The 24370-nt window shown below is 37.6% G+C and overlaps 1 long non-coding RNA gene across 1 annotated transcript; it reads left to right on the top strand.

Annotated features, from left to right (window-relative positions):
* Positions 1-21414: 21414 nt before the first annotated feature.
* Positions 21415-23375, top strand: LOC128312008 (uncharacterized). The gene is made up of 3 exons (XR_008290772.1): positions 21415-21472; positions 22566-22701; positions 23155-23375. It is a non-coding gene; the product is annotated as an uncharacterized LOC128312008 (long non-coding RNA).
* Positions 23376-24370: the final 995 nt, after the last annotated feature.

The following is a 24370-nucleotide window of genomic DNA, read 5'->3' as shown; positions in this document are numbered from 1 at the left end:
TCCAATTCAGGCCATGGTCATCATGGTCCAGAGTACCACATGGTACCATTGATAACCCCACCTTAGTAGTCAACCTCTTGTCTCTTCTGGCTTCACCAAGTCTTGGTGTCCTCTTTTTACCCACTGATATATGTCAGTGAAGTCCCAGCAGGTTGGAAGTCTGCTAAAAGTATATTGGTAATTTAAAATTCTTATATACACATATTGAAATTACATCCTCTCTTTGTCCCTTACTCCATTTGTAAGAGACACCAAATTTTCTTTAGAATTTTGGGAACATGATTACACATTTAAAGGAAAGAAAAAGGGAGGAGGAAGAAGAGGAGGAAGAGGCAGAGAAGGAAGAGGAGGAAGAAAAGAGCATTTTGTTTTAAATGTGATATTGTTTAATTTTCTCCTTGGGGACTATTATAAAAAAAATAGCTGAACTGAACAGATGTTTTCAAACACAACTCTGTGAGTACATTTTTAACAAAAGTATATTTGTACTTCCCTTCAATACCTCTATAAGATATTAATATGAATTCTTCTATTAAACTCTCCTCTAGGGGCGCCTGGGTGGCTCAGTCAGTTAAGCTTTCTGACTTCAGCTCAGGTTATGATCTCATGGTTCCTGAGTCTGTTCTGACAGCTCAAGAGCCTGGAGCCTGCTTCAGATTCTGTGTCTCCCTCTCTCTCTTCCCCTCCCCCGCTTGCACGCACTCTCTCTCTCAAAAATAAATACACATTAAAAAAATTAAAAAAAATTAAAAAGAATTCTCCTCTAAAGACAGAGGGGGAATTAGTGAAGTCCTGTAAATAGAAGAGACAATCTAAAATAATCTCAGTATTTCTTTGATATCTCATATTTTTTGGATAAAATCATGGGCATTTTGTACTTTATAACATAGGTGTTTATTACCTTATAATATAAAAAATGTCCTCAAATTTTGAAGACATTTTATGTCCCAGGGGGAAAATAAAAACCTCATGGTCATCCCCCTATTTTGAGTACTCCAAGCACACCTTTACACAGACCTAGTTTACGATTACAGGTTCTGAGGAGTAATGTTGAATTGTTGAATCATTACATTATACACATGAAACTAACATAATACCCTATTTTAATTATACTTTAGTGAAAAACCACTTTATTGGGGTATAACTGAAGACAGCAAGCTGCACATACTTAAAGTTCAAAATTTTATATATTTTAATATTACGTCAACACCCATTAACCTATCATCACAATCTAGATAATAAATATATCCATCATTTCCAAGTTTTCATATGCACATTTGTAAACTACTTCCTTCCACTAGTACCTGTTCTACCCCCATTCCTATGTAGTCATTGATCAGCTTTCTGTCATTATAGATGAGAATTTAATTTTCTTGAGTTTTATATAAGTGGAATTACATACACTTTTATATGTATCAGGCTTCTTTCATATAGCATAATTGTTTTGAGAGTGACCCTTGCTGTAGCATATATCAAAAATTCCTTATTTTTTATTGTGAGTAGTCCTGCACTCTATAGATAGAAGGGTATTTGTATTTATCTACTCACTAATTGATGGGATTTTGCACTGTTTATAGTTTATGACTATTACAGCAGTTCTCCTTTATACATGGTTTTGCTTTGCACAGTTTCAGTTACCCTAGTCAACTGTAGTCTGGAAATAGGTGATCCTCCTTCTGACATAGGGTCAAAAGGTCAATAGTAGCCTAATGCTGCATCACAATACCTACATCATTTACCTCACTTCATCTCATCGCTTAGACATTTTATCATCTCATACCATCTCAAGAAGAAGAGTAAATATAATAAGATATTGAGAGGGAGAGTACATTCACATAACTTTTATTATGGTATACTGTTATGAAATACTCTATTTTATAATTGTTGTTCATCTCTAAATGTGCCTAATTTATAAGCTAAACTTTATCATAAGTATGCTTGAATAAGAGTATGTTTTTTAACATAATATATATAGGGTTTAGTATGATCCATGGTTTCAGGTATTCACTGGGGGTCTTCGAACGCATGCCCTGTGGATGGGGGCTACTGTATAAATAAACCTTCCAGAACATACCAAATCTTGTTATAACATACACTTTCAGGTATGTTGGGTAAACAATTAAATAATTAGGAATAGAATGGCTGGGTCATATGATAGGTGACCACTTTTTAATAAGTTGGAATACTGTGTTCAAAGTGCTCATATCATTTAACATTCCCACGAGCAGCGTATGAGAGTTCCAATTCCTCCACATCCTTGAAGTTAAATTATTGGCCTGAGTTCCCCTCTGGGGGCTCTGTAAACAAAATCTTCCTCCAAAATCATTCTTTTTGTTGGCAGAATTTAGTTCCTTGTGGTTTTAGGACTGAGTTCTCATTTACTTGCTGGACGTCAGCCAGGGAACGCTTTCAGCTCCTAGAGGCTCCCTGTATTCCATGCACATGGCGGCTCCATCTTTAAGCCAGCAGTGATTGGTTAGATCTTGTGCTTCAAATCTCTAACTTTCTCTTCTGCAGCTCGAAAAGGCTCTCTTTCAAAAACCTCATGTGATTAGGTCAAGGACCACCTGAGTAATCACCTCATTTTTAAGGTTAATTATGTCTTATAACCTAATCAAAAGAATAAAATCCACCATATCCATTTCCCCAAGGCTTATTTAGAGTGGGCTCAGCAGGTGTTGGGAAATCTTGGAACTATGCTAGAATTCTGTCTACGGCATTATTCAAGTATGTTCTGCTCTCTTTCATTCACATGAGGGAATCCTATTCTATATATATTAGGCCTGTGACACTGTCCTACAGCCACTCATGTCTGTTCATTTTTTTCGGTCTATTTTCTGTGTTTTTCAATTATCTTTAGTGCTTTAGCTTCAAATTTACTATTCTTCCCTTCTACCATGTAGAGTCTTCTGTTAATTCCACCCCATGTATTTCTCACACATTGTAATTTCATTTCTACAAGTTTGGGTTTTTAAGTATCTTCCGTATCTCTAATTTTTGGAATACATGAAATACAATTATAGTACTGTTTTAAAGCCTTGTCTACCAATTCTAACCCCTGTCAAAGTTCTGAGTTGGTTTTAACTGATTATTTCCATCATTGTGTTTTCTATTTTCCTGCTACTTGTAACCCTGGTCATTTTTATTGGATGCCAGGCATTACAAATTTTACTTTATTGGGCCTTGATATTTTAAACTTTCAGGCATACTCTTCAGCTTTTTCTTTTTTGTCTGGGATGTATTTAAGTTACTTTAAAAAATGGAAGACCCTATTGGGGCTTGCTTTTAAGATATGTTAGGCAAGATCAGAGTAACACTCACTCTAGAACCAGAGGGGTGAGTTCAATTTTGGATGTGTTAAGTTTAAGGTGCTTATTAGGCATTCTAATGGAGATAGAATGGAGATAGAATGGCTGCCAGGTATCAAGGAATGTGCAGAAGTTTCTAGAAGAAGAACAGAGAAAGGATGTATCACCTGAGGGGAGAAGGCTCTGAAAAAGCACTGGAATGTAAAAGGCATTCAAACTGGTCCTTTACTATTTAACGTGTTTTGAGAGTTTTATATTGACCACTTGAAAGAGCCACGCTGAGTGCTACCAAGTACTACCTCCTGATTAGGAAATTCAGGTGAAAATCCTTTTGCTCTGGGGCACCTGGGCGGCTCAGTTGGTTGGATGTCCTACTTCAGCTCAGGTCATGATCTCATATTTTGAGGTTTTGAGCCCTGTGTAGGGCTCTGTGCTGATGGCTCAGAGCCTGGAGCTTGCTTCGGATTCTGTGTCTCCCTCTCTCTTGACCTCTACCCTACTCCCACTTTGTCTCTGTCTGTCTCTCAAAAAAAATTAAACATTAACAAAAATAAAAGGAGAAAAAAATCCTTTTCCTCCTACAAACGTTATCCAAGGTAGATAGAAAAAGTCAAACCACCACATGATGAAACCTCAACTTTTAGAAATGTTTTATAATGTTGAGATGTGTCAATTAATCATTATTCAATTCCCAATCCTATATTCATCATTTTGAGACTAGGGACCAATCAGAAATGCAATGTTCCAGATATCTTTACTGTTTTAACACTTGCCACAAGATGTCCAGACAGTGCCTGACACATGATAAGTGTTCAAGGGATATTAGCAAATATAATTTGTATTATTTCCAAAGCACTTTCCACTCTCTTTCTTGGTGCATTCTGGAGTACCACAGGGGCACTATGATTCATAGCTAGTGCTCTAAGTAATCTTACTATTAGGCATATGCACATAAAAAGTAGAGCATGATTAAATGTATTGTTTATTACTCTAATAAAGTGTTATTTTCGAATAAGTATGTCCTGCTCATAAAGGTATTATTAAACACTATACTTTCTTCTTCCTAAAAGTTAAGAGATATTACCTGTCCAAATCCCCCTTGGATGGACTGGATCAGACACTCATAAGAAGAATGTCATGTTGAGACAAGGTTTGGAAAGACAGAAATGTGAAATTGGCTGTCAGGTACAGGGATACAAATTCAGGAATGGAAATGGAGTATAAAGCCAGGAGGATGATGGTGAATAAAGACAGGAAATGAGTGGGAGATAAAGAGTAAAGCAGGACCAAACTGAGACAATCAGGATTAGGTGAAATGACTGTGTATTTCCCCAGGCTCCACAGAACTATGTCTTGATGATGACTTTTCATTAAATGTTTTGCTTAAGAGCTGGTACACACATTATTCCACTTCTATTTAATTCAGGTTTCAAACAATTCCTGATCAAGAATTCCATTTTGCATTGTGGATTAGCACTCGCAAAATGGATTACACTTTCCTTTCTTTCCTTTTTTCTGTGAAAAGCATAGTTTTGTTCTATCTGGTTCAAAGTTTCAGAATTATAGCTAGCAATTTTCTTTCCATTATCCACAACTTTCTCTCCCACTCCATTTAAAATAATTTTTGGTGAAATATATTTAGAGTATAATACAATACACTGAGAAGTGTATAAAACTTATATACGTACAGTTATGCTATTGAGGCTCCACACTTGGGCTCTCACATGGTCAAAGCAGTTGAGTAGTGACCACCTACTATTACAGTTGTTCATGCCAAATGGCCTTCTCCATAAAATGTTGTATATAAATCTGGGGTTATGATTTATTTTCCAAATGCTTTAGCAAATTCAAAACGCTGTTCAAATTAATTTTTGTGGAAAAACTCTTGGCCTGATTGCAAATATCCTTGTGGGCTCTGTGAAGAAGGGGGAAATGCCATCTGTCTGAACTAGAATGACAGTCGGTCTCCTCAACAGTGACAATAAAATGCAACTTCCTGTTCCTCTTGTTTCTGAAGCACATGAATCCCTTTATAACCGATGATACAGCAGTTAGGCACTATCAGTAAAGAACTATGAATGAGCTATGATCCAGCATTTTCTAAAGGCTGCCTGGAGCATCTAATACTTAGGAAGAGTAGTGTAATAGATATGTTAACCTTTTATTTCTCTAGTTCAAGAAACTCTTTCTTGACACTGAAAGAATCAGGAATAATGTACCAGTTTAATATTGTTTTAACTCTTCTCAGGAATGTCTCTGTCCAGGATAATGTCAGTTATTCACTGAATGACCCAATGTAGCAGATACCATGCTGGATACTTTGGAATATCAGATAAAAAAGAGGCATAAACCATTTAAGATGGAATGTTGTGACTGTAACATTTAGGGTTAATAGCAAAACTTTCTCTATGCGGAATGTTAATGTAACTTTTAGAATTACTGCTGGGGAAAAAGCACAATATTCCTTATTCTTGTTTTGATCTCACCTACCTATTTATTCAAAAAATATTTATTGACTGCCTTCCACGTACAAAAATATATATAGCAGGGAACGAGGGAACCTAGTCCCTACTTCAAGGAAAAAAATTCACTCATGAAATCTCAGAAACATGGCAATTAAAGATGTAGCCATTTTAAAATCTTAAGGCCATTAAAATAAATGTAAAATGATCAGGTCCAGATAATGAAGCCTGAGGGAAGGAATGGGAAATTAATATACCTGAAAACTTAGTCTATAGGAAGCCACTCTTATTAAGGTCATAACTTATCTTAGCTTCCTGCTATTAATATTTCTCAGATAAAGTCTAAAAAGTTCATATTAATCCTTCATGTTTTCCATGACAGAAAGTTTTTTCTTTTTTAAAATAAAACTGTTTACTTAAAAAAAAAGTCAAATAATGAGAAATCTCTTACTAACTCTATTTTCAGCTAAGTTGCCATGAAAGGCTGAATGCATACCACATCATTATCTCATCAGATCACATCTATTTCTCTTCTTTTTTTCTATTTTCTTTAATGATTCTGTTCTCAATTTTTATATTAAGATTTGCATTGCATGTGATCAAAGACAATTTGTGGAAGAAGCAAAGAATGGCCAAGTTAATTTAAAATATGCAAATGGAAAATATATCCCATACATTAGACAGAAATTCTCAAGTGCATATTAAATGTAGTCATTTCTTATGGGCACATACAATATTCCCACATCTATCATATATATTCTTTAAGAACAAGCACCATATTTTCATATATGTGTGTGTGGGTGGAGGGGTGTCTGTGAAAAATTGTTTTAGGAATATTATCAGTTTTCTATTTTCTCCCTGTTAACAGGATCATAATTTCTTCCAGCTTTATTGAGATATAATTGACATAGAACATTGTCTAAGGTGTCTATGTTCATCTGATGCACATATATATTACAAAATGATTATCACCATAGAATTAACAAACACCTCCGTCACATCACACAATTACCATTTTTCTTTTGTGGTGAAAACATTAAAGATTTACCCTCTAATCAATTGTCAAGTATGTAATACAATATTATTAGCTATAATCACCATGATATACACTCGATTCCCAGAAATTGTTTATTTTATAGCCAAAGTTTGTACCTTTTGACCAACATCTCCCTATTACCCTCAACCTCCAGCCTCTGGTAACTACCACACTACTCTGTTTCTATGAGTTTGGCTCTTTAACATTCCACATACAAGTGACATCAAACAGTACTTGTATTTCTCTGATTTACTTCACTTAGCATAATAATCTCCAGGCTCATCCATATTGTAGCAAATGGCAGGATTTCCTTCTTTCTCATGGCTGAATAATATTCCATTGTGCACACACATACACACACACACCACATTTTCTTTATCCACTCATCCATTGACAGATACTTTGGTTGTCCGTATCTTGGCTAATGAACAATGCTGCAGTGACTATCAGAGTATAGATATATCTTCAAGATCCTGTTATCATTTCCTTTGGATACATTTCCAGAAGTGGGATTGCTTATCCAATGGTAATTCTATTTTTAATTTTTTGAGGAACTTCCACACTGTTTTCAATAGTAGCTGTACCAGTTGACATTCCCACCAACAGTGTTCTCTATATCGTCACCCACCAACATGTTACCTTTTGTCTTTTTGATAATAGCCCTTCTAATAGGTGTGAGGTGATATCCCATTGTGGTTTTTATTTGCATTTCCTTGATGATCAGTGATGCTGAGCACCTTTTCATGTCCCAGTTACCCATTTGTATGTCTTTTATGGAAAAATGTCTATTCATATCTTTGCCCATTTTTAAATTGGATTCTGTGGGGGCTTTTTTGTTTTTGTTTTTGTTTTTTGTTTTTGTTTTGCTGTTGTTTGCTATTGATATGTATTAGTTCCTTATATATTTTGGAGATTAACTACTTTGTAGTTTGCAGATATTCTCTCTCATTCTATAGGTTGCCTTTCATTTTGTTGATAGTTTCCTTTGCTGATCAAAACCTTTTTAGTCCCGCTTGTTTATTTTTGCTTTTGTTGTGAAATCCAGAAAATCATTGCCAAGACCAATGTCAATTATTCCATTGTCTTCTAATTTTACAGTTCCCATTCTTAAATCTAGTCTTTAATCCATTTTGACTTGATTTGCATGTGTGGCATAAGAAACAGGTACAGTTTCATTCTTTTGAATGTGATAATCCAGTTTTTCCAATACCATTTATTGAAGACACTATCTTTTCCTCATTTCATATTCCTGACTCCATTCTTATCAATTAATTGACCATATATTCATGGGTTTATTTCTGGGCTCCCTATGGCTCCCTGGGCTCTCTACATACCTCTTTTTATGCCAATAACATACTATTTTTATCACTACAGCTTTATAACATAATCTGAAATTTATCTTGGTTTTGTTTTTCTCTCATGATTAAGTGAGGTTGAACACCTTTTCATGTACCTGTTGACCATTTTATGCATTTTTTGGAAAAAAAATGTCTATTGAGTTCCTCAGTCCATTTGTTTAATGCAATTGTTAGCTCTTTAGCATTTAAGTTGTGGCAGTTCTTTATATATTTTGGATATTCCCTCTTTATCATGTATATGATTCGCAAATATTTTCTCTTATTGTATAGGTATCCTTGTCTTTTTGTTGAATGTGTCTTTGCAGAAGCTTTTCAGTTTGATGTAGTCTCACTTATTAATTTTTGCTTTTGTTGCTTGTGAGATCATAATTTGGTGGTGTGGATTTTCATATGGCAGTGTGCCCGGCCCCGTGTATCATGTATATCCTGTTCTGATTCTCCACTTTCAAAGTGTCCATTTCAGCTGGGGTTACACATGTGATCCAGTCACAGCCATTGAAAACTTAGAGGGAGATTTCCTGAGAAAGCTTTTACCTTCTTGTAAAAATCTCATGGAATTGCCTGGCACTGCCCTTTCCTCTACCTTCCTTGATCGGGGATCTGAGTTGAAAATGTGACAGATAGTTTGTGATCATGAAGTATCATAGCAAAGGGTAGAAGCCAACAGCCTAAAAATGTTGCAGGAGAGTTAAAAATCCTGGGTGTGACAATTTTTTCAGAAACTGAACCAACATTGGTAATATCTACCTATGGTCTTTGTATTATGTGAGAAAAAATAAACTCCTATGTGTTTAGGCTACTATTAGTTGCAGTTTCTGTTTATGGCAGCTGAATACATTCTTAATTCATATGCTGCCATAAATTTTTATTAGTAGTACTCAACAAAGAATTTTTCAAATTGTTCCTTAATAGAAATGTCATGTATATCACTTGTCACCCTCCCCCTTGAATGGTCTAATTTAGGTGTTCACTAATTTTTGCCTGAGCCAGTCAGTGGACCTTTAATAACTGCTTGATAAATGAAAGTGAATTAGATTTTCATAATATCCATTTATGTTTTCTTGCTACATCAATTCTCTTCTTCTTCCAATGATATCGAGGTCAAAGGATTTATGTTTATGGAGCATAATTTTGATCACGACTTTCTTCTGTTCATAAATGCTAATGGCCTCTTAGCATCTACTGAGATCCAAAATTCCTTACTTTGTTATTTGAAGTCACTCAGAATATAGCCCTAACATCTTTCCAGCCTAATTTCATGTTATTGATTATAATCCAAATAAATAAAACTGCTGTCAGTTTTTCTTACATATCTAACCAGTTTTGAGAAGGAGATGCTATTTCTCCAGCTAGAATGACCTGCTTCTCTTCATTTCTGACTATTAATCACCTGCTCTTCTTTTCAGGTTCATCTCAAATCTCATCTCCTCCTGAAAGCCTCCAATTCCATCCACCTTTCACCAAGATGGAACTAATCTTCTTCTATTCAGAACTATAACATAGTCATTTATTTGTAATTTTCTAATAGCTGACATATTCCGCTCAATATTGTAGGTCTCAATGTACAAGTCTTCTCTGACATATTTGGAGTAATATCCGTGCTTGCATAGACTTCACTGAAGTATAGTATACACAGAAAAATTATACAGAATGTATGAAAAACATAAGTATAGATGTTAGCAGACTTTTAGAACCACAGGCACTTTTACATAACTACCACTTAAATAAAAGTATAGAACATAACCAGAATCCAGAATCTTTTCTCATAGTTCTTCCCAGTGGCCACCCAATGCCCAAAGTAACCACTATTCTGACTTCCATTGCCGTATATTAGTTTTTCCTGTTTCTAACTATCTATAAATGTTATTCATTATGTATTATTCTGTGACTGGCTCCTTTTGTTTAGCATATATTTATGAGCTATATTCATATTGTCCCTACATTACCAGTTCAATGTCCTTCGTGAGTTTAATATTTCCTTTGTGTGAATTTACTACAATTTTTATATATATTCTATCACTGATAATCATTATATCTGCTTCTGGTTTTCCTGATATCATGAATAATCTTACTGTAAACATTTTTGTACATGGGTTTGGAGGGCACTTTAGATGCATATCTGTTGAGTATATACTTAAGGGTATAATTTCTGAGTAGTAATATATTTGTATATTCAGGTACTCAGAATTATTCAGTGGAAACAACTATTTTTTATCTACCTGCATTGTAGGAAATTATACACATGTGGGTCTGTTTTTCAACTTTCCATTTATGGTTTCTTTACCTATCCTTCTGCCAAATACTACACTATCTCTATCACTATAGCTTTATAAGAAATCTGAATGTCTGGTGAGTTAAATCTTCTTTTTGTCCCTTCACCTGGGTTTTCTAGCAGAAGACTATAATAGTTAGAATTATGTTTAACTTATCACAGATTAATTTAGGAAAAAGTGAGATCTTTAAAATCCTAAGTCTTCTAATTTACAAAAATAGTATATCCTTCCATTTACTAAGGTCTTTTAAACATTTTTGTCAGAATTATTTTGTAGCTTTGTATATGGAGGTCTTATATCTCTTTCCTTAGAATTATTCCTAGGAGTTTGATTTTACTTGTTTTTCTTGCATTATTGGACTGACAAGTTTCCCCAAATGATATTGAATTGAAGCAACTGTACAGTGTAAAAGGAACCTTTGTTCTTCTCTCTTTCCTAATTTCTGTCATTCAATGTTTTACCTTCGAGGTGTTTTTTTTTTAACTGAGGTATTAATGACATATAACATATTAGTTTTAGTATACAATGTTAAGATTCAATATTTATATTTATTACAGAATGATCACTGCAATAAGTCAGTAGTTTTTGGAGGAATTTTGTTGATCTGTTTTATGATAGACAGACAGATAGATAGATATTTTAATTACTGTTTCTGGTTTGATAAAATCTTTAACATGAATAGGAGGTATTCATATTCTGATCATGAAGGAACATGGAAATTGTGCCTTCACAGTAAACAACTTAAAAACTGGTCAAATATACGAAACAAGTGTTTTCAGACGTTGAGACAAGTGAGGCCGTGATTCCTAAGGAAAGGAAAACAACTGACGTGGTATCTAGGAGTCTCCAGCTTTCTTTTTGAAGGCATTTCCAGACTGTAACACAGGGAAAATACTGCAGTCTCACTGAAGTGAAGAGCCTCATAACAGAGTTTGGCTAGGTTAATACTGCTAGAATTTGTGAGATGTTACACCAGAGAGCGAGCTCTGGAGGTCTGAGCAGGGGTACCCTGTAGTCTGTGGATACTAAGATGCGAATCAAAAATGTAGCTGGATTTTTTGTGGGCAAGTTTCTGTATTAGTCTACTCAAGCTACTCTAACAAAATGCCACAGACTGGGTGGCTTAAACAAACAAACAAAAATGTACTCCTTGAGGTTCTGGAGGCTGGGAAGCCTAACATTGAGGTGCCCACTGATTGGATTCCTAGTGGGAGCTCTCTTCATGGCTTGTAGATGGCTGAGAGAGTGTAAGCTCTTTAGCGCCTCCTCCTAGAATGACATTAATTCTATGGGGTCAAGTCTCCATTCTTATGATCTCAATTAACCACAGGTATTTCCTTATAAACTCTGTCTCCAAATAAAGTCAACACTGAGGGTTGGTGCTTCAACATATGAATTTGGGGGAAACACACTTTTGTACATTGCAGTTTCTATTGTCTGTTTCCTCCCTCTTCCATGCGCCCCAACGTGTCTGGTAATTTTGGACTACACATCAGAAATTAAACAGAAAAAAACTGTAATCCCTGGGCCACAGTCTCTTCCTTCATAGATATTTACATGTCTTCTGGGAGGTAGCCTGAGTAGAAGGCAGCTCACTTTAATCTAGTCAAGTATAGTCTGATTCAAAGTTGCTTTATACTGTTCCTTAAATTCAGATGCCTTCAGTGTTCCTCCATTCCTAACCCCGCAGGGGTTCCCATTGAGAGCGTGGAGCGTTTACCAGGGCCCTCCTTCTTGGCAGAATCTAAACTCAAACAACAGTTTCCTCACCACCTGAGCATGTTGAAAAATCTACTCTCTTTTGCATCACCTGGCTGTGTGCACTTCTTAGCCTCTTCCCAGGATTCCGGATAGGCCCCAAAGTGAAAATGTCAAGTTTAGTGTTCACTTCCCCCACATGTGAACTGAGATTTTTGTGCCCAGGTCTTATTTGGCTATCCCAAACAAAAATTATTCACCAGCTCCATGCAATTGCCAAAAGCTTGTCAGCTTATCTGCCTTGGTTCTGGTTCTCTGCCTTGTTTGCAGACTGTCACCATCCCAGTACCAAAACTCGTAGACACCCAGAGAGGAAAAGTGTCTTCTTGCTCCTTTCTCTGAGGTCTCTTCTTTCCTATTTGCCTCAGTGGCAATCTGACCTTACCAATCAGATTTTTTTAAAGTTGTATCCAGTTTTTCTAATTGTTTTGACAGAGTCAAATTGGTCTCCCATGAGCTGCTCCATCAAAAGAATTTACAGTGGGAAGTATTCTAACATAAATTCCCCAAGAAAAGGGAAGTCAGGGGCCAAGAGCGAGGAAGAGGCCTATCTAGAGTTTAGTCCACCTGAGGAAAACTTAAGGCTGACTTGGTCATAAGCTGACCCAAAACCTGTGTGACATCATACCTAAACTCTTTGAGCCTCTCTTTTTTTCTCCCCTCAGGCAATTATTGAAGTAACAACATAACACATCTCTAAGGTAGTTCTTTTTTTTTTTTTTCAATATATGAAATTTATTGTCAAATTGGTTTCCATACAACAATCTAAGGTAGTTCTATTTCCACACGTGCTTTATGGAAGAAGAAATCCTTACTTAGATAAGACAAATAACTTGACCCAGGCCACAAAGCTAGGAAGTGACAGATGTCTATCTTGGGATTCAGGAACCTATTTTCCTAACCACTGTGTTATAGAGATGAGGTAGATCTCATCATGACATCATTTGTTCCCCCCCCACCCGACCTTTATACTCTTTTTGTTTATCATTGTGTGGCCTTCATCAAAGCCACTGTGTTGGGGAGGCCTAACAAATCTAGCCTATATTTCACTACTTTTGTACCCTTTAATAGTAACCCTTAACTCCACACATTATCACAGTTCAATGACGTAAGAAATTAAAAATTTAAATCCTTTGTATGTGCTACAGAGCTCCAAAGAAATAAGGCAGATTGGCATTTTACTATTAGTGGTGCTATCAGAGCCATATTATAGGCAGCTCCTTTCCATCATGCCAACAAAAACAGTAACTACCCATTTTGATGGATACTAATATGTTAGCCTTTGTGCCGAGATATATACCTTTTCTCGCTTAGCTTAATTATAGTCTTGTGAGGCAATTCTTTTCTCCATTTCAAGTACTAGGAAACTGAGTTTTAAAAGGGCCAAGTGACTTGCACAAAGAGATTCACTCTAACAATATTCATAAATCATTAAAACTTGAATCTAAGATTTCATTTCATGCTAGATGATTTCAATGTTTGAGCTCGGTGGCTTTCCTTTACTGCTCTGGACCATATGCCAGCTTCTACCTTTCCTCTCTTCTCTCTCTCTCTCTTCCTCTCTCTCTCTCTCTCTCTGCTGTTTCCTTCCCTTCTTCACCCTCCCTTCCTTCCTTCCTTTCCCACCTTCCAGACTTTCTTGACACACACTCTCTCTCTCTCTCTCTCGGTTTCTTTCTTTCACTACTCATAGGCTTAAATAAATCAGTATTTTGGGTAAAACACTTTCATATTGGAGCAACTTTAATGTTATATATTTATTCATGTAATATATAATTTAAGTGGCTCCCTAAATGGAAGGCTTTCCCTCAGGCACTAACAGTAATTAAAAAGGGGGGTGAAAGTAAGATCTTTTAATTGGGAAAAAATACATGTTTCTCTCATCACAGGCATAAGTTAATGTTCAATTATAATTAAAATACAACTGCTTTTATACTGTGTTTCATTGATGTGGTGGAGGATATCTATGATTAAAAGCATTCTTTAAATTACGTTCTAGGGGCACCTTGGTGGCTCAGTCGGTTAAGCATCCAACTTCGGCTCAGGTCATGATCTCACAGTCTGGGAGTTCGAGCCCCACATTGGGCTCTGTACTGACAGCTCAGAGCCTGGAGCCTGCTTTGGATTCTGTGTCTGCACTGCACCGCCCCACCCCTGCTCCTCCCCCACTCATGCTCTCTCTCAAAAATAAATAAATGTTTAAAAAACCTTTTTAATTATGTTCTACACCTTCAAAAAGATGCTTAGGAACCCATTTCAGTTTTTTAATTTGAGGCCAGAGAATTACCTGAACAGTCTATTAAAAGAAAAATTACAAATACCCAAGCCCCACCACACACCCACCACAGAATGATCAGATATTTTAGTTTAAAAAATCCCCATTACTGATTCTGATATACAGCCAAGTGCTGAGAATCCCTGCCAAATTTTTTGGATTAACATTTTAATACAATGACCAGTTGAGCTTAAAAACCATGAAAGAAAATATTTTCTTTGCTTCTGTGCTATATAAATAATAACCATGTTAATGGCTCTGGATGTTCACCAAATATTTCAGTTCTCTCTTCCTGGTGTCTGAGGGGATCACACTTTCAGTTCCCTCGTGGCTGGGAGGCACCATGTGCCTAATGAAATTGTACTTGTGGGCCAGAACATTTACTCACCTGTTTAGTTAGACTTCTTCTACTCAAAAAAAAAAAAAAAGTGACTCCCAGACTACCATCATCATCTGACCTCTTTTAAAAGTAGTCTCACTGTTAAAAACTGAGAACAAACTGAGGGTTGATGGGGGGTGGGAGGGAGGGGAGGGTGGGTGATGGGTATTGAGGAGGGCACCTTTTGGGATGAGCACTGGGTGTTGTATGGAAACCAATTTGACAATAAATTTCATATATTGAAAAAAAATAAATAAATAAAAGTAGTCTCAGATGCTGACCAGGTGTGCTGAATCAGAACTGGCATTTCCACAAGATCCCCAGGTGAACTCATGCAAATTCAAGCTTGCAAAGCACTGCTCTAGTTGTAGATTTTTCTGGCACGGAGACCACCAACATTTGAGATGCTGGTTAAAGTAGCAATTTTTGAAATGGTGGCCCGTTTGTCACCCTGGAACTCTGAGTGACTCTAAGAGGCAAAGCTCCCTGCCAACTGGTGACAGCCATGCAGCATGGGCTAAATCTTTGTTTTCAGATGTTTTTGTGGTTAGATTCTGCAGCACAACATTTCCCATACTGACTGCATATCCTGAATGTATTTCCTTTCCCTACTCTTTGAATTCAGCTATAAAATGTATAGTGTCAAATTGAAATCAAAACTGTGAATATTTTCAATTTAATTTTTTTATGTTTGCTTATTTTTGAGAGAGACAAAGTGTGAGTGGGGAGGGGCAGAGAGAGAGGAAGACACAGAATCAGCGCAGGCTCCAGGCTCTGAACTGTCAGCACAGAGCCAGACGCAGGGCTCAAACTCAGGAACCATGAATGAGATCACGACCTGAGCCAAAATAAGTTGGACGCTTAACTAACTGAACCACCCAGGCGCCCTAATATTTTCAATGTAAACAAGATTTTTAAACACCAAATCAGAGACGTGTACTCATAGGAAGCAAACTCAAGACTAGCCAGAGACAGGACAGAAGAAGAACAGGACACAAGACACTGGACAAGCACTAGACTGATTATGGATTCATTCAGATCTACGAAGAGACAGCTCTGAGTTGAGCCTGTAGTGAGCAGAGAAGAATGCCTGCCTCAGTTCCAATATTTGAAACTCCCTGGTATTAAAATGAAAGCCAAATTCAAGAGTGGGGATAGGGGGAGAGAAAGATTATTACAGCTTGCCATATGGGCAGCTCTGTTTACTAAGCAAGGAAAAAAGGGTGGGTGAAAAAGAGAGCAGGAAACAGAGAGAGAGGAGAGGAATAGAAATAGTAACAAAGGTTTCGGGCTTACCACAGCTTGCTTTTTTATTTCAAACCTAGCAAATAGCTCTGGGTATGCTTGCCTTGATGAACTGGAAAGGTTCCACACATTAAGGCCAGCAACCCTGACATAAGGCCATACCGAGAATGAATACATCTTTTCGATGAAGGGCTAATCTTGCACGAACACATTGCAGGGCGTTTTCAGGTCCTCTAATGACCCCCAGACTCTCTCTTGTACCATATTGTTAATGGAGATGATATTTGTGTTAAACATTGTACAGATTAAACTGGTGGATTATTTTCCCTGTGTGTGTGTGTGTGTGTGTGTGTGTGTATGTATATATATATATATATATATATATATATATATATATATATATATATATATATATAAAAAATTCAGCCCTGTGGCCAGACCATTCCTGACTGAGAAATACAAAATGTAACTGAATTTTCCTTTGCTTCATTAGTGGAAGCTTGAGAAAATTTAAAGGGGCTGTTCAACTTCCTTCCTTAAAACATGTCTCTATTTTTCTTTCTAGGGAACCACAGGATATCAGTGCTTCAGAATGGAAAGGTGACTACTGCAGACTAGATGCCAATTTCATTTGATCATTTTGGTACTCACTTATTTTTTAAAAAAAATGTGTGCATGCTCTCTGTATGCCAGACACTGTGGTGGGAGCTGATGAAAAAGAGGGAAACAAAATCCACAAAGTCCTGCCCTCCCACAGTTTACATTCAAATATGACACTGAGTCCTCTGTAGAAATGTAAGCCAAATACTTCCACCAGGAATGTTGACCAACATCTTGATTTTCTGGTCAAGACCTCACCCTGCTTGGTAACATGGCTTTTTATGGTACACCAATTCCCATCTCACCTGATATATCAACGTCTTTTTACATTTCTCTATTTATTCCATGTTTTGACCAACCATTTATTTAGAATTCCTATAAATGGAACTTAGCTTCCTGATAGTGCTGTTTTCCCACTACATCCACATCTCTGCTTTGATTTCTTTGTAATGTTTCCAACGTAGTAGGTGAAACCATGACGTGGTAGTAAGACATCGATTTGTATATCAGTTTTCAGTTTACACTGAAAATCTATGCCATTTCCACGAAGGATTCCAACTGCTGGCAATACCCAGAGGCAGTCCTGGGACCAAACCAAGAAGTCTATTACCCAGAGTGCTTTCAAAATCAAGTTCTAGGCTGGTGGGAAGGATGAATGCATTGACTGAGAAGTTAAGCAAGGGGTCATATTCAAGTCCCTGTTGGAAATTAATGTTGTAAATACTGGGTGTTCAAGCATCAGATGATTCCTTGTAGCAGTTTTATCTATTCCACTGGACTTGGTTGTGTCCTTATGCTCATAAAACTGGGTTATACAAATCAGCTATTGCAAGGATCTGAATGGGTATCACTGTGGTGCTTAAGAAGTCACCAGCATATCTATGATAACTTTGCTGCCTCCCTCACAATGTTGCTCAAAGAATCAAGAGAAGATATTTGGGAAAATGTTTCAGAAAATACTTTAGCTATGAGAAGTGGTAAATTCTCTACCGTTATTATTCTCCATTGTAATTATCACTGTGCTTGTTTTAAGGCAACCTAGACTCCGAGACAACACGACTTGTATGTCAGAAGGTCAATGTTCCCCCAGAAAAACACATTCTGGTATTGTGAGTGCCATCATCCAGATGCATTTGTGGTAGGTAACTCTGACCTTTCATCTTTTCCAATGCTCTTGCCCTGCTGAGCTAAAATAGGACAGTGTTCCTTTTTCCCTGCTTCTAGATGAAACTGCACACATGGGTTACAAATTGAGACCTATTTATGATGGAGAAAATAGGAGGGTGAAAATAGAGCGCTTATCAACTTGTCACAATATGAGGATGCTGGAAGGTTAAGTGTCATTCTCATGCTATCTTCAGAGGAAGAAAACTGGTTTTCCTTTCAACAGATGTTAAAAGGAAAACTTTTAGATTGTCACATATGACCCATATTTCTAGAATCTGGCCCAACTTGGCAACTGCAAGTCTTTGTGAACAGAGCCATCCAGAGGACATGGTTTTGGGGTAAGTAGGTAGGACATTACCAAGGACAGAATGATGTGACATGAATGTAGAACTAGAGGATGAGAAAGGGAATATATATAGTAAGAAAACAGTTATGGAGAATTATTGTGTCAAGTTTAGCCATGAACACACTAACCGGAGATACACAGGACAATATGTCTGTCTTTGTGCTTGTATAATCCCACAGGCAGACACGTACATGTCATATACATATGCTATCTTAGGTGGGATTTTTCTAGAAGCAGACCCTACAAATCAGATTGAGTGATTTGTAAAAGGAGTTTGGAAAGTAATCACAGGAATTACCAGTAGGGGAGCTGGAAGAGAAGAGATCTTGCACAAGGTATGTTAGCGAGCTGGTTACTGCTACAGTCAAGTGGGACTTCATAACTGGGACACCTTGGGGAGAAGGTGTGGAACCCATCTCAGTGTAATTTCACATTAGGGGCAAAGTCAGTGTTTATGGAATCATGAGTGCAGATACTTTTAATATATCAGTATCTGCTATATATACCTTTGCCCTCAGACTCTGCAATGTCTTCTGATTCTTCTTACCTGAATTTGATCCTTGAAATTCTTATCCATATACTCTGACCAAATACAACATGAGGAGCGACACCTCAGACTGTCATACTGGATAGAAAGGAATTTCTTCTTTTTGAAAAAAATGTTTATTTATTTATTTTGAGAGAGAGAGAGAGAGAGAGAGATAGGGCACATGAGTGGAAAGGGGGCAGAAAGAGAGGGAGAGGGAGAATCCCAAGCAGGCTTCCACATCATCAGCACAGACCCCCACAAGGAGCTCAATCTCACAAACTGTGAGATCATGACCTGAGCCAAAATCAAAAGTCAGATGCTTAACCAACTCAGCCACCTAGGTGCCCCCAAAACATGAAATTTTAATACCATATTTTATTTAATCTAGTATGTCTAAAATATTATTTCAACAAGTCATCAACACAGAGCCCTTGAGATATTTCACATTCTTGTTTTCAAAATCTTCAAAATAACTGTGTATTTTACACCTCCAGAACATTTCAATTCAGACTCTTGCATTTCTAATGCTCAATAACCATATGTGACTAGTAGCTACCATATTGGACAGAGCAGGTCTAGATCCTCACCACCCTCCATCTGGAATAAAGGGTGCTTAAGAGTGTCATAATATATTGAAAGTTAGATCAACCAATCTTTGGGGACACAAACATCATACCCCAGCTGGATGTTAAGTGGGAGATAGGTTAGCAATGTCTATTATAGTTTGTCGTCAATTTGCAGGATGGATATATAATAATAACAAAGACCAGATATGCCTGTGTCCTTAATCCCACCCTCTTAAAACAACAACCACAAAGACAACAACAATAACCCTAGATTTATTGCTATTTAAGGTTTCACATACAACTCCAGGAATGAGGGTTAAGGGGAGTCTTCCATTAAGTTTCTATACTATGGCAAAGTGGGGAGGGAAAATATACGTGGCCTTCCTCTGATTCACCCCCTGGTATTTACAATTTTGTTATAGACCTCTTCCACATCTTTTCTGGGTTGATCTCTGTTACCAACAGACAAAAGTCTAAGTGACAGTTACATCATTTCTGAGATCAGGTTATATAAGAGAACTTCATGCTATCTCTCTCACTGCCTACTCTGGGGGAAGCCAGCTTTCATGGTGAAAGAACAGCCCTATGGAGAGACCTGTGTAACAAGGAACTGAGGCCTGCCAAGAGCCTCATGAGTGAATCTAGAAGTGGATCTTCCAGTCCTGGTCAAGTCTTAGAGACTACAAGCCCAAGAATCTCATAATACCCTGAAGCAGAACCACCAGGTGAGGCACTCTGAGGTTCCTGACCCTCATCAATGGCATGAAATAATCAGGGTCAGTTGTTTGGCTACTAAGTTTTTGGGTATATTTTTACATAACAATAAATAATTAATACAACATCCAAGAAAATAATTTCAATTATAGATGAAGAGAGTCCATTTCTATGCTTACTCACTGAGATTTGTGTGCATTATATATAGTCAGACCAAAAGGAGTAAGTATGATCCTGAATTAGAAAGATAAAATCAGTCCAAGACAGGAAGAGAGTAGAAAGTGAGGAACATTACGGGAGGGAATATGATAGTCCAGAATTTCCTCAAGGAGAACAAAGACACCAAAAAACTTGTTTTCACTGTTTGCTAGCCTACAGTAAAAGCATAGTCAGGACTTCTTTTTATTAAGGGCAAGTACTAGGTGTAGAACTCATCCAAGTGTTATCCAGGTCATCAACAATTAGGGGGAAGAAAAGAAAAAAAAATCTTCCTCATAGTGTTCAGGGTTAGTCCAGATTTTGAGACCATATAGCAGGGACAACTAAACATACAGTTATGCCCCCAGTCTGGAATCCAACTAGTATTAAAGAAGGTTTTGATCCTCCTTGGGACCAACATTCTAGAATGTTAACTGCATTTCTAAGGAAGCCATGCCGTCAGTCCTTGTGTACAGAAAGCTTTATGTGAGCTTCATTAATCTTATTATTAAATGTCTTTGCCATTCATTGATTAGACATACAAATCATTCATCCCCATAAGAAATTGCAAAAGAATTTAAAGTCACTCAAAACCCAGCCTTGTGCTCCCTGTAGTCGTCAAGGTAACAAACACCTTCTAATTTCAATAAGCCAGATTTCTGCAGACTATTTTGAAGCCACTGTAGGTATTAGCCAGTCTTCCACTTCCCACTTTATGTAACAGTTTCCAGAGGCATTCTCAGGAGAGCTAATCAAGATATTAAGTTTACCCACAGACAGCCAGTGTGCCAATACCCTGTAGCAAGTTAGGAGAAATAAATAGGGTTTTCTTTGTGTTCTATCAGTCTCAGATGCCAAATTCTTTAGCGCCAAGTAGAAGCCCCTCCACTGTCAGGGCTGGTTCCAGTAGGTGTTTTCAGGTCAGTGACTGAAGGAGAGAGATCAGGAGTATGGGAATGCAAACTCTACTTGGTCCTTTATATTGAGCACAGTGATGACTAGAGATGGCATCATTTCTTAATTGCTTACAATGGGGTAAAGCACTTTAAAAAAATGTTTGTTCATTTATTTTTTGAGAGAGAGGGAGAGAAAGAGAGAACAAGTGGGGGAGGAGCAGAGTGAGAGAAAGAGAGAGAATCCCAAGCAGGCTCAGTGCAGAGTCTGATGTGGGGCTCAAACCCCAACATTGTGACATCATGGCCTGAGTAAAAATCAACAGTCAGACATCGAAACAACTGAGCCACCCAAGCACCCCAGGGTCAAGAACTTTTAAGTATTATCTCATATTTCCAACATTATCCTATACAAAAAAAAATGGATGTTATCATGCTCATTTTAAAGATAAAGAAGTTAGGGCTTGCTGTGTGGGTTGAATTCCTAGCAAGAACAGGGACCAGTTATTAAGTGATGGAATGTGGACAGGAACTGAAGTCTGCCTGACTTCAAGGGTGGTGCTCACATCCTCTGGGACTCTCACTGCCACCTCACCACTTCCTGTACTTGAATCTTTCTCTTGCTATTTCCTTTCTTAGACCACACTTACCATTCAACATTTTCTCTCCATGGCTGCAAGAACGATACTAAAGATCTTTAAGACTGGTATGGCATAGGAGTTGCTGAGTCACCATAGATGCCTGATGTAGTTTGTGCAGGGAAAGATCCTGAAGACCCCTGGAAAGCCAGAGAGTGTTGTCCCTTTTGTGGCCATATTCTTAAAACTGAGGGGTTACTGGAGGCACCATGAAGAGCGAAGTAGTGTACTCAGGGGCTCAGGACAGCTCCTACTTACTGACTGTTCCATAATTCTTTTAATACTGTAATAGGAGGTATGGTTACAGTGGTGGAGACCAGGTGAGTGTCAGTACTGACTGGCTGAGAAAATTAATAAGAGCAAGAGAGAACTCTGATCTTATGAACACATGCTTTGCTCCAGAATTTCTGCCAGAAAAAAACATAGAAGAGTTTGTTCATTGTGTAAGAGTACATATTTCACGGAGGGACTTGTAAGAGCTGTACTAAGAAGATGAAACATATAAAAAGATGGCTAGTGGTTTTAGCTATATAACCCTAGATCCCTCAGAGCAGAAAAACTCTGCATTTAATACTAGAAATTTATAAGTAAGCTAAGCTTCTTTGCTAGTTTTCTCATATTACACTTTGAACGATAATGTGTGCAAACTGCTCATGGAAGAAAATGTTTAACATGAATAGACTCTGGTCTTTTGAAATCAGTTTCATACTTTGGGCATAAATATTTCAGTATACTGCTTTACTGGTTCAACAAATGATGGGTCATTTTTGTCATGATACTCTCTGACGAGCAAACAGTAGTGTGATGTTTCATTTAACAGCTATAGTGGAAAAGGAAAAAGAGTGGGAGAAGATTCCAGAGGACTGCAGAGAATCTGGGACTGCACTGAGGAAAGCTTCTGGAGCTAACCCCACCCTGTCAGGCAAATGAGTACCACTAACAAGCCATGTGATGAAGTGAGTAGCTGTACCTCCTTAAGTAACACAATTAAACATTCTGTATCATTAGTAATATCTTAACTTCATTACATGTGATGTACCACTAGGGATATCTTTGAAACCATTTTATATCTACTTATATAGCTAAGAAATGGTAAACATAAAAACTAAAAACAGGTAAGGGTAACTTTGAGATATCTTGGAATAAAATAACGTAAACCATATTTGTGCTTTAGCGATTCCCATGTAATAAAACAGTATTTAATTCCCAAGAGTAAATATTTCTCTAGAAGGACTTTGCTGGTAAATGGACAATTCAGGCTGCCAAAGGGAATGAAAATAAGCATTATTTCTTTGGGGCCCTTTTTTCTCCATTTAACACAAAAATACCCATGATACACAATAGTTAACACTATGCTCAACATTTCTGGTTGAGTCATGAATTTTAACGTTTGAATGTTTTTTTTGAAGAGTGAATCTTATATTGTCACTGCTACTATTCCAGCCAACATATCCAAAGAATCTCGGGTTGCCATAATTAACACGGAGGATCGCCTCGGACCCTACTTACCTAGACCTAGGATCATGAAAGTCAGCGAATGCTGGCAGTGACAGCCTGAACTGTTACTGCCACTTCACATCCTCTTTCTGGGCAACGTTGTAGTTCCTCCCACAAAAATAAAAACTGTACTTCCTTGACCTTTGAGTTCAGCTTCAAACTTGCTTGAGTTCAAGGAATGTGGGCATGAGCGATAGTGAGCTGGTTCCTAACCTAGGCATCAAAAGGCCTCATTCGCTTCCAGGTTGCATCTGAGCCTCCTGTTACTGCCATGACAGCAGCTTCCTCTGGATGACGGCTCTCCCTTCAGCTTGGGCCCCAGACTAAGCATGTGAGGAGCAGAGACAGCAGAGTATGCCTGGCCAGTCCTACAGAAGGAGGGCTGTGCGGCCAAATCCAGCCTACCTGAGCCCCAGCGCACTTAGGTGTGAGAGAAACGAAAGCCTATTGGCAAATGACTTGACTTCATATTTGCTTGTTAGAAACAAAATGTTGTCGACTACCAACTGACGCCCCAGAAGTGGCCTTTTAGTAGAGAGTTACTGAGAAGTGGTGTGGCGATACCTCAAATGACCTTCATTTTCTTCCTGATATCATCTTGCACTGTTGCTCCCTGTTCAAATCATGAAAACTCAAAACTTCTTAAGTGATAAGAATAGAATCAGCAAAGACAACCTATGGTACAGTAGCTGCAAGCAAATGAAAATGATTTAAGAAAACCCTACTGAGACTTGAAACTAAGGTAACCAAATCTGTAACAGCTCATTTAATGGATTTGTATCACTATTTCATTTTCTTAAGGTAAGAGACATGCGATCACAATATTTTTAAAGGAAATGTCCAGATTTAAAGAGAGAGGGCCACTGGAATCCAGTAGTTACAGAGGGCTTCCTAGCTTAAATATCCACATTGTTTGGTTTGATCAAACCAAAATAAAAATTCATGTTCTTGGGAGAGTCCATTAGGGAGCAAAGTAAGTAGAGTTTCTCTCCCTAAATATTAAATGCATGCAGTCTACTGAGAATAGCACAGTGATGCACATAATTTACGCACCAGTCCTGCTGGTGAGAACCACACAAATTTGTTTTGAGTCTCAGTGCTTCAAACAGTTCTTCGTTTACATTTTAT

This window comes from Acinonyx jubatus, chromosome D4 (assembly GCF_027475565.1).
Source record: "Acinonyx jubatus isolate Ajub_Pintada_27869175 chromosome D4, VMU_Ajub_asm_v1.0, whole genome shotgun sequence".
Lineage (NCBI taxonomy): Eukaryota > Metazoa > Chordata > Mammalia > Carnivora > Felidae > Acinonyx > Acinonyx jubatus.
Note: the sequence above shows the minus strand (reverse complement) of the source record. Positions and strands in the feature narration are given on the sequence as shown.